Source organism: Panthera pardus, unplaced genomic scaffold (genome assembly GCF_024362965.1).
Source record: "Panthera pardus isolate Hobbes unplaced genomic scaffold, ASM2436296v1 HiC_scaffold_16, whole genome shotgun sequence".
Taxonomy (NCBI): domain Eukaryota; kingdom Metazoa; phylum Chordata; class Mammalia; order Carnivora; family Felidae; genus Panthera; species Panthera pardus.
The window spans coordinates 54390652-54402111 of NW_026526721.1; the positions used below are offsets into that span (position 1 = coordinate 54390652).

General features: G+C 39.2%; 1 long non-coding RNA gene across 2 annotated transcripts in view; it reads left to right on the forward strand.

The window, feature by feature from the left end:
• The window catches only part of LOC109266348 (uncharacterized), a 30796-nt gene extending 20416 nt beyond the window's left edge, over nucleotides 1-10380 (forward strand). Inside the window, exons 2-3 of one of the 2 annotated variants that reach the window (XR_002079674.2) lie at nucleotides 5280-5390; nucleotides 8201-10336. This is a non-coding gene — a long non-coding RNA (uncharacterized LOC109266348). Of the gene's footprint in view, nucleotides 1-5279; nucleotides 5391-8200 lie in introns of both variants that reach the window. The other variant, XR_008422447.1, reaches the window with a different exon arrangement.
• The last annotated feature ends 1080 nt before the right edge of the window (nucleotides 10381-11460 follow it).

The window sequence follows — 11460 nt, forward strand, 5'->3', positions numbered from 1 at the left end:
GGAACATGTCATTTTGCCTGATTCTCTGTACCCCAGACTCTTGGAAAACAAGCTTAGCGCTGTGTGACAAGTTTCACATATTTATTTGACACTTAGTTATTAGTAGACCGTGTTGCTTCTCAGTCTAGTTTAATTTGAGAGACATGGAAGGAAGGCAAGGTCTCTGGGCAATTGATAATCTATTACAGGGTGCACCTTGTGATATGACATTATTTTAACCACCGTTACAAGCAAGATGGGAGCATCTTTGTGGTTTTCATAGCATCCTCTGCTTAGACTAGTGAAATCTGTAATACTGTACATAACAAATGACTAGGTTGCATTAAGAAAATATTGAGACATTGGGGAAAGCTTCACAAAATAACATTTGAACCAGACTTTAAAGGATGGGTAAGATTTCACCAACTGATACAGACACAGAGACGCTTCAGGACACCGCATTGTTAGAGAACTGTTAAATTACCTTGAAAAGATGTATCTTGCTATGTCAAGAAGATTGAGTCACCTATCTTGTAAAGAAAATTTTGCAAGAAAAAGTAGATTTCTCAAATGCTACAAAGGCTTTCTGCTTTAATTCAGATTCAATTATCCAGAAAATAGCATTCCGAGTCCTTTGAAATAATCAACCTTTTACCCAAATCCTAAAGCATCTTTCTTGTCATGCTGTGTTTTGTGAACATTTCCTTCCTTTCTCTCCTGCAGATATTATGTGTAGCCCAATCTTGTTCATGTCTTGACAGGTAAAAAGGTGGCAGTCTCTTAGTTCACCTCCGTCTAAGCAACAGAGTTAGGAATTGTTCCTCTCTGGCTTGATATTTGTATTTTGAGGGGAAAGAAAACAAAAGGAATGAAGAACAAAATCGGGAAACGAGGTTAAGAACATGTCGCTCCAGACCCTGGGAGCAGTCAAATCAAGCTGCCAGCTGCAACAAGAATCTCTCTAATAAGGAAATTAGAGCATGATCATTTCTGGCTATGTGACTCTGATTCTAAATAGGTTTTACAAATAGATTGTGATTGAACTTGGAAACATAAACAAATTGGCTTTGCGGAATAAAGGCTGAACTACATTTTGGTTAGAGAATTAAAATGCTTTTATGGGAGGTACTCTGGGAGAACGGACAGCTATTTTAATGACAGCATATGCATTTCTGAAACATACCGGCTTTGCTGGCTTCTCTGTAGAGAATCAGGTCTGATAAACTCAAAAGAAAGTTTCCCAACAGAGTCCCTGGGAGGACAGCTGATAAAGGCAGGGAATGGGCAGTGTGTGTTTGAAATTCCCCATTCAGATGCCGAGAGGAGAGGTGCCATTTAAAAATAATAGATTTTAAAATATCAGTGGCTTAAAAAATTCTAGTCAGCTATCTCCCTTGGACATTTCTTTTGTCTCTTGGAGGGTTGGGGATAGACGTTCTTTAAGCTCTATTAATACATTTTCTCTTATAAATATTCATGCAGTGTTCCAGGGGCCTCCCCCATTGCCTCAGTGTGGGCTCTCCACCCTAGCAAGAGTGATGCCGGAGGAGATGCTAAATTTCTAACAAGGACCCAGGTCAGCCTCAGACAACCCAGAGCCATTTGAAAGCACCAAAGACCTTTCAGTTGAGATAAAGGGTTATAAATGTCTGTGTGTCCAAGCTTATATTCCACATGAGAGGATTAGTTTTCACTTTCTGTAAACTCTTCCAGTCGTTGGAAGTAGTCATGATTTTGTGTGTTTTGTGCTTCACACAGGGAGAAAACAGATCTGCTGGTTGGAAAGACGCTTTTTTATTTCCTTTTTTCTCAATCCACTGATTACTCACTAAGGCCTGATCCATTATTGAGCGCAAGTCAGCAAAATCTCTCTGATAGCAATAGGTTCGTACATTTAGAAACATAAAGTGTTCGACCTGGGATCCCAAGGTCATTGGCTTGCTGGGTAGGAATTTAGATTCAGGTCATGCAGAGTACATTCCATTATTCAAAGTGCTTACGCTATGGAAATTTTTCCAATGATCTAACCCTAGATCCTTTTGTGCTGTTCTCCCTACATCAGGGTATGTTACTAGGAAGTGGATGAAGTTTAGAGCTGCGTTTACTCATTCCCCCTTATTGGGATATGGATCTCTCACACTGCCAGGGCCTGTCTGGTTAATTTTGCCCACGAAATGCTTTCCAGACCCAAGTGGTGAGCATACAGAGCTTATGTCTACACTTATGTCTGTGGTCCCACTTTTATACTTGTGCACGTTTTTTCTTAATTAAAAAAAATTTTTTTAACATTTATTTATTTTTGAGAGACAGAGAGAGACAGAGCATGAGCAGGGCAGGGCAGAGGGAGAGGGAGACACAGAATCCGCAGCAGGTTGCAGGCTCTGAGCTGTCAGCACAAAGCCCGAAGCAGGGCTCGAACCCACAAACCACGAGATCATGACCTGAGCTGAAGTCAGACGCTTAATCAAGTGAGACACCCAGGCGCTCCTACACTTGTACACGTTTTAAATTGTGGAGGGTAATGAAATATTTTATTAAAAGAAGCTTATCTTGTCTTTCATTTTTATTTCAGAGATACTTTATTTTCATTTATGATTCAGCTTTAAATGGTATCTGGGCCCACTCTTTCAGTTCTCTGCTGCTGCTTTTTCTGTCAAGCAGGTAGAAATTTATAAATGAATTACCAGGTGAGCTCCTTATTTAAGTGGAACTCACATTAATTCATTGTGAAAATAAAATTTCTGCTCTCCTTAACTCACCCACTCAGTTTATTTTCCTTACAGTGTGTTTTCCTTAACCAGTACAGCACAGCAGAAAACACATCAAACTGGGTATCCTGTGACCTACACTGTAGACACAGCTCTTCACAAATGGGTAAACCTGGACAAATCATACATAAAAGGATGGGGTTATGCTAGGTGCTCTGGAGGGTGAGCTTCTCAGACTTTACCATGTATATTAGTCTGGGTTTTCCAGAGAAACAGCACCAGTAAGAGAAAGAAATATAAACATAAATAATATACAATATATACATAGAGAAATCTATATCTATCTATCTATCTATCCATCTGAGAGAGAGTTATTTTAAGGAATTGACTCGTGTAATTATGGAGGTTTGGCAAGTCCAAAATCTGCAGGGTGGGCTGGCAGATTGGAGACCCATGGAAGAGTTGCAGTTTGAGTCCAAAGATGGTCTGCTGGTAGAACTCCTTATTCCTAGGGGAAAATCAGTCTTTTTTCTATTAAGGCCTCCAAGTGATTGGATAAGTCCCATTCACATTATGAAGCATAATCTGCTTTACTCAAAGTTTATTTATTTAAATGTTAATCTCATCTAAAAAATTCGTGTAGAGAAACATCTAAAATACTGTTTGACCAGATATCTGGATACTGTGGCCTAACCAAGTTGAGAAACAAAATTAACCAACACACCATACATAAGAATCACCTGAGATACTTGTTAAACATAGATTCCTGGGCTCCATCCTTAGAGATTCTGATTCTTTTTTTTTTTTTTTTAATTTTTTTAATGTTTATTTTTGAGAGAGAGAGAGAGAGAGGAGAGTATGAGTGGGACAGGGGCAGAGAGACAGAGGGAGACACAGAATCTGAAACAGGTTCCAGGCTCTGACCTGTCAGCACAGAGGCCCGATGCGGATCTCAAACTCACCAACCGGGAGATCATGACCCGAGCGGAAGTCGGAGGCTTAACCAACTGAGCCACCCAGGCGCCCCAGAGATTTTGATTCTAATTGCAATTCTAATAAGCTCCCAGGTGATGCTGATGTGGCTATTTTAGGAATTACTTTCTGAGTGGTATTGGTCTTGGTATGCTATCGTATGATCATGGGCCAGACTCTTCTACAGATGGGGACACTGAAGCCCGGAGTTATAAATGGGCTTGTCCAAACGCTCTTATACAGTTAGATATTCTACCCCAAATTTTAGCCCAGGGCTCATTCTTCTTAACATACTTATCATACAAATGAACTTTCTTAGGATGAAATCTAGCTTTGTAATTGAGGTTTCCTCAAAACCAATGAACTAATGGGATTTTTCATAGAACTTGGCAACCTGATTCTAAAATTCATGTGGAAGAGAAAAGGCCAGGATTAGTCAAGGCAAGTTTGAAAAAGAATAAGGAGGAAAGACCCACACAACTATATCCGCAGGTGTTCTGTAGAACTATAGCAATTAAAGCAGCATAGTATTGACAAATAGACCATTGGGACAAACCAAGAACCCATTGTCAGACCACGTATATTTGAGATGTTCATGACTGAGGTAGCATTATGAGGAAAAGATAAGCTATCAATAAATACTGCCAGAAAAGGGTCATCTATGTAAGGAGAAAATATACTTCCTACTCATAAAAAATTAAAAATACAAATGAATAATAGAAAAAAATATTTTTAATACATATAACCATCAAAAGATTTTACACACACACACACACACATGCACACTTACAAATGAATATGAAAAAGAAACAATTCAATAGAAACATAGGCCCAGATTATGAAGTCACTTCATTGAAAAGGACAGTCAAATGTCTATAACTGTATGAAAATATTCGTGCTATGAGACATAGAAATCAGTATAATCACTTTAGAGGGCAATGTGGCAATGTCTAGGAAGGTAGAAGGTGTACATTCCTCATAGTCCAGGAAATTCTTTGTACTTACAAAGATAGCTTTTGCAGAGTTGTTCCAGCAAAAAATTGGAGATAATAGCTCAGTAAAGACATAGTTCAACAAATTGTAGGATAATTACATTTTGGGATACAACATAGAGTACGTCTTGATAGCTCTATACAGATAAAGTTAAAAAAAACCCAGTGTTGAGTGAAAAAAAGAGAAGTTGCAAAATGACACATAACATATGATACCACTTGAGTAAAGTCTCAAATCTCTCAAAACAATGCTGTATATTGTTACGGATGCACATTGTCATAGGATATAGATCAACTTCAGGATATGATTATCTTTGGGGTGTAGAAGGTGGACAAAGGGAGAGACTAGAGGATGAGAAGAGGGATTTAGCTGTATCTTTTTTTTTTTTTTTAATCTCAAGGTGACATGACAAAAGAGTAAAATGTTTATGTTAAACTGTGTTAAATTTGGGTAGTGGGTATCTGAGTGTTTTATTATTTTCTGTATGTTTGAAATTGTCCATAATGACATGTTTTTAAAGAAATAAAAACACTACTCCCACAGTTATTATTTTTAGTATACAATTGTGTTTTTTCTGAGGCCTAAAATGTATGCACTTTCTCCTTTCTATGTATTATTTTTTATTAGGTATCCTTTTCCACTTATTATAAAATCTTTGAGTTGGAAGAAAATTTAGAGGACATTTGTTCAAATCTACCACTTAAGATGGGCACTTCTGGATTCAAACTGGTGTTCCAGGTAAAAACACTTGTTAGAGTTTTCTTATAAGCTTAATAATCTGGAAAATATGGTTTTGGTTAACTGGAAATTTTGTTTTAACTGAGTCAAGGTCCAGGGATAATGACGTTTTTTTAAAAAGTAGAATATAATAAATTACACTTAACATTAATACTATGCTGAACACATAATTTTAACTGTAATGACACAGAAGGCTGTGAAGATTTCGGGGTCATCATCATAACCATCAATTATCATTATTTTGGTAATATGTGGAAGTGCCAATTGAAAGAGATCTGATTGGCAAAATGTCAGTTAACATGGAATAAAAAGAATCCATGTAGAAAAGGGAATTGTCACTTATGGAGGTATTGTGGGGTGTGCTTTAGATATATAATTTCATTTAAATCGTTCAGCGATCCTGAAATGTAGATATCCTTACTCTTGATTTTCAAATAAAGCCATTGCAGTTCAGAGAGAGAGGTAATTTACCCTAAGTCCTGTTGGGAAAATGATCCCAAACCTGAAAATAAAGCAAAAAGATACTTGCATGACCTTCAATATCATACTGGAGCTTTATCTGATTGGAGCCCACAGAGTATTCATTCTCTAGGGGAATGTACTCTTGTGTGACTTCTTATTTACTATTGATTAGTACCAGGCTCTATGAACTTATATGAAGTTATAATTTAACTTGTGAATTTCATTTCATTTCTCTTCTTTTCTTTTCTTTCTTTTCTTTTTTCTTTTCTTTTGTCTTTTTTTCCTTTTCTTTCTTTTGTTTTCTTTCTTTCTTTCTTTCTTTCTTTCTTTCTTTCTTTCTTTCTTCCTTCTTTCGTAAGCTCTGTGGCCACTGTGGGGCTCAAACTCATAAGCTTCAGATCAAGGGTGTGGACTCGGGTGACTGAGCCAGCCAGGTGTCCCTAACTCATGAATTTTTGTCGTGAAAATGCAACTGATTTTTGTCCAGTATAAAATGCAATTCCAAAGATCATTTCAATCTATCTGTCTTTCTATCTATAGATACAGATTTAGTCTTTCCAATTATTGAACGAGTTTTACAGTCCCACTGGTTCCTTCATTAATAAGGCAAATGAATTTTGGCATGTGTCCTTTGTGTATTTGTACAACAGTCAAGTTTGTACCTTATTGAAAATACTTCAGGGGCCCACAGCTAGAGGCAGAGCTTTAGACCTAGAGTGCATGCTCTTGCTCTCACACTCTCTCTTTTGGGCCGTATGTAGTGTACTTCATTATGGAGAATCCAAGCTTGATTAAAGAACTGGTCCTCCTAAGTGGAGGCAGGGAGAATCTCATTGTTAGAAAACAATGCCAGTTTTCATTAATCTGAGAGGTAGATACAATATGGAGAAATCTCATCTCTGGACATGCATCTCCTAATAAGTAGAGGTCTTATCCCCTGGACCCATACATACAATTGCTACTTCCCCCTGCCCAGTAAATAGAAGGATAGGATGGTGATCCACAATTTAGTCCTAATCTGTGTGACTAAGTGTCCTGTACATATACACAAAATATATGTGTTTTGTATATGTGCACAGAATGGTTGAGTTTTGTACTAAGTCTCTTGCGTTTCATAGGCTGGATTCAATAGATTGTGCTTCTGTGGGTATTGTCAATGTCCCTATCTATAATTTCTATCACGATCTCCACCCAACTGACCTTAGTTCTATACTGAATCCCTATAACCCAAGTCGTTTTACAAACATAGTTCTATTCTATAAACTCTAATAATATACATTCACAAACATATACCATGAAACCCTGCTCATTCCGTGTAATAAAGAAAGTGGACTGAATTAGTGAATATGGATTTGTGGACCATTTTTCAAGGACTGAAGTAGCATTATTTTCAAGTACATATATGCTGGTATTTCAGTTATGAAACTATACCCAGTATTTGCCCTTAGGGGCTTAATTAACAGGGAGATAAAAGTGGTATGTAATTAGCTTATCAACAGAAGGAAGAAATGGACATTTCTTAAGTGATTGCAAAGGTAAGCAGGTTAAACAATCTTAGTTTCCTTGTAAGCCTTTCTAGACTATCAATTGAAACAGAATAACCTTTCTTGATAAGAAAAACCAATAGAATTGTTTCAAGTCCAAAGAAAGGATGTGGACTGGGGAGGTTCCCATGCTTTTACATTTCCCCTACAGGTTACTTCATTAAAGGAGCTAATTGGCTTAGTCCACATCCCTGGTAACATCTTCTTGAAGCAAAATGTGGAACAAGGTCTCCTGGCAACTGGAAACTAGTGGCCACTGCCCTTTTGCCCAGAAAAAAGGGGGCTATCGTTGAACCAGGTGGAACCCAGAGGACACAGCCGAGCTGCTTGCTGATGCTAATTATCCTAGCCCAGTGCTTCCCTTCTGGGGAAGTAGGAGGAGAGAAATTCATGCCAAGTTCTTGCACAAGGTCAAATGTTTCTGGAGGAAGGCAGCCAGGGTTAAATTAGCAGTCAGAATGAGGTAGAAAGCTGGGTGGAGAAAAACAGGCTGGGAGAAGGGGGGAGAAGTCTGGAAATTCAAATAAAGACAGCAGTAAAAAGTAATTACTAACACATTTCCCAACTTGGAAAGCTAGCCACAACCCACACCAGGGCCAGACTCAGAGCTGTTCTGTTCCAAGAAGGTTGGAGCAGGCTCAGGCACAGGAAGGGACTGTGCAAGCCAGCTGCCTGTCCCTGGCTTTGGAGCTGTGCTCCCCGAAAAGGAAAATTCATCTTGAACGAGAAAGCAAAGGACATTGCTGCCTAAATTCTCCATTAAGATCAACACTCTCCATACATTCAATATATCTGTCCTTCCAGGACTACCCAACAGCAAAAAGTCATCAAACATCAAAACAAAGGAAACAGAAATCTTCTAGGAAAATGTAAGCCTTTGTGAACCTAAAATATTTCCCTTCTCTGCTGCTCATCAACATAACCGGAGGAAAGAAACTGTTTGTGGGAGGGACAGATCTCAGGAGAAGAGGAGGAGGTGAAGAAAAAAAAAGGAAAAAAGAAGCAATGCTCTCTGGTGTCAAGAAGAAACTCATGATTGGATTGACTGTTTGGAATGAACTGTTTTGACAGTTGATTTTTATTATTTTTTCCCCCTCCAACTTCAGAACCATGACAGACGATTGTGGAACATCAAATTGACGAGCGAATACTTCATCAGATCTGGTTGCCTCAACAACCAAAATAGCCAAAATGTTAAGACAGTCAAATAAGATTGATTATTTCTGATACAATCTGTGGGTGGTTGACCCAAGAATTCTCAGCCTAATCACACATATAAACACAGAGGCTGTCTCAGCAGATGCAGAAGCAGGCAGCGGACAAGTGAAAAAACCGTCAATCACCTGGATGGATGCCTCATCACTGCCGTGCCACGGAGCAGTGTGAAGAGAAACACCCAGAAAAGCCTCTGGATTGCTTCCGGGTGCTGGGTGTCACAGGAGGCAGCCAGCCTTAAAAAGCTGGGAATTCTGATCCTTCCGGTTTCTAGCAAAAAGACAGAGTCTGCTTATAATGGAAAAACAGATTCCCTCAAATTGTTGTCTAGAGGTGCTGAATCATGCATGAATGTCAGGAGATGACGCCAACCACAGCATCATTTCATGGGGACTTTATCTGGTGTGAACCAAGAGAATTCTACTTTATGAATTTTCTTTAAGCATCCACAGATAATTGTTGTGCTGGGTCATATACCAAAAGGGAAATTAAATCTCTCTCATAATTGGATTTGGTATTTGCAGGCTTTCCTGAAGACAAGGGAAAGGAAGTTCATTTCAGACTTAAAGAAAAATCTTGAATTAAAGAATTGCAATCGCCGTATCAGGTGCCTGTCTGAATTTAACCCACCGCTTGCAGAGGGATGAACGCCTTAGGGTGATGGCGCAGGTACAAAAGGTTCCTGAGCGTCACACTTGTTTGTTTGGCTAAGTTTTTCCTTTTCATTGTGAGTTCTAAGAAAATTATTATTTGATAGCTTGGTGGCAATGCAGTCTGTGTTGAGAAAATAGGAATTGATTAAGAAGTGAGAGACTGTGAGAGACTGAAAATGAGTGGGGGAAAAAAGCCTACAAAGCATTTACAGTGTAATTTTCCAATACAGATTTGAGCAGATACCACATGCAGTTGGAAACAGATGCATTTTCAATGCTTTATTATTGAACGAAGAATAATTTCTGTTTCCCTCTTTTTAAAGAGAATCCAAGAAAATACAATGCTAAAATCTACATATTAGCATGGTATTCACTTGAATGCCTAATTGCTTGAAACTTGAAGGATTCTGTTTCGACTCAGAGATCCTGACATGGCTAGCATGCAGCCAGATGTTAGGGAAGAATATTTGCAAGAATCATTTATGGAAACAAAACATTAATCTGTAAAGACGTATGCTAGATTAATTAGCAAGGATGTTAACTTGATATGTGGATTTCTAATGAACCTGGGGATATGTCTGAATGTATGTTTAAAACTTAATAGGGGCACCTGGCTGGCTCAGTCAATGGAGCGTGTGACTCTTGATCTTGGGGTTGTGAGTTCAAGTCCTATGTTGGAAGTACAGATTACTTGAAAAATAAAATGTTTTAAAAAAATAAAATAAAACATAATGTCACATCTTCTTCAATAACTTTGTATTTTATAATACTTTTTACTTTTCTGTTCTGATTGATCTGCACCGCAATCCTTGGGGGTCAACATCTACACTGGACCATGCTGATGAATATATAGCCTTGCCTGACGATTGACTGCCCTTTTCTTCCAGCTAAAATTGTAAGGGCTGAGCCTGTCTTTATATAAGAGTGGTTGCTAAGTGACCCAAATAGATAATCCACTGTGAGGCCAGAAAATTATCCCATTCCTAGGAATTTGAACCAGGATCTTCCTAAAGAATAAGATAGTGGTGAGAGCCAATGTTGACATGTCTCTATGTAGAGGGAAGTTGGAGAGGCCATGATGCTAGCTCAAGTTCTAGGAAAGCAAAAACCATGAACCATTAGAAGTGATAAGGAGAGTCGAGAGACAGCAGAAGGTGAGCAGGAAGCAAGAGGGAGAAACTGAAAGGCAAAGAGTAGCCAAGTCAGATAAATGCAAGAGGACCAGAGTGGGACTCCATGACCTCCACTTTCAGTTCTGGGGCAGCTGCCATTCCTACCCTTGGTTTGTTTTTTTCCTGGCAACCCTTGGTAACATGAGTGAGTCTCTATTCCTTGCATCCTATGGAGTTTGACCACAAAGAATTGCTATCCTCCATGTTGCCATTGAGGAAACTAAAGCAAAAAGAGAAGGCAAAAATCCTTTCCTGGTACAGCATAGGGAATATAGGTGATAGTACTGTAATAACACTGTATGGTGACATAGGGTGGCTATGCTTGTGAGCATAGCGTAACACTAAGAGTTGTTGAATCACTGTGCTGTACACCTGAAGCCAACGCAGCGTTGTGTGCTGACTATACTTCAAGTTTAAAAAACCCTTTCCCGAAAAGATGGGTTGTATTATTACACATGTAGAAAGTAATAGAACCAACACACATGCCCAGGCTTTTCTAAAATTGATGCTAATTTCAATTTATCACACTATGGCATTTGAGAAACATTATCCCTAAATCCTCCCATTTAAGAGGTAGTGTCTATGTCCCCTACCCTTGAATCTGGTGGGGGGGTGGGGGTGGAGTTTGTGACAGCTCCAACCGAAGGTGAGCAGAAGAAGTAATGAGTGATTTTTGAGACTAGCTTAGAAAGGATTTTGCAGCTTCTACTTGGCCTTCTGAGAATGCTTTTGGAACCAACAGCCATGTTTTCAGGAAGCCCAACCTAGTCCTCATAGACTGGAAATCTGCTGAGACTATATGAAGAGAGAAAGAAAAAGAGAGACAGAGAGAGAGGTCTTGCCAGGTGCCAGCTGTTCCAGCCCCCCCGCCCCCTCCCCGCCTTCCCTTTCACTACCCCCTCCAACAACCTCACCCCACCACCCCTCCCACCACTATTCAGAGCCTAACCATTGTTGGACTACAAGTACATGGGAGACCCAACCCTGACCCACCCAACTGAGACCTTCCTGGATTCCTGCTGCA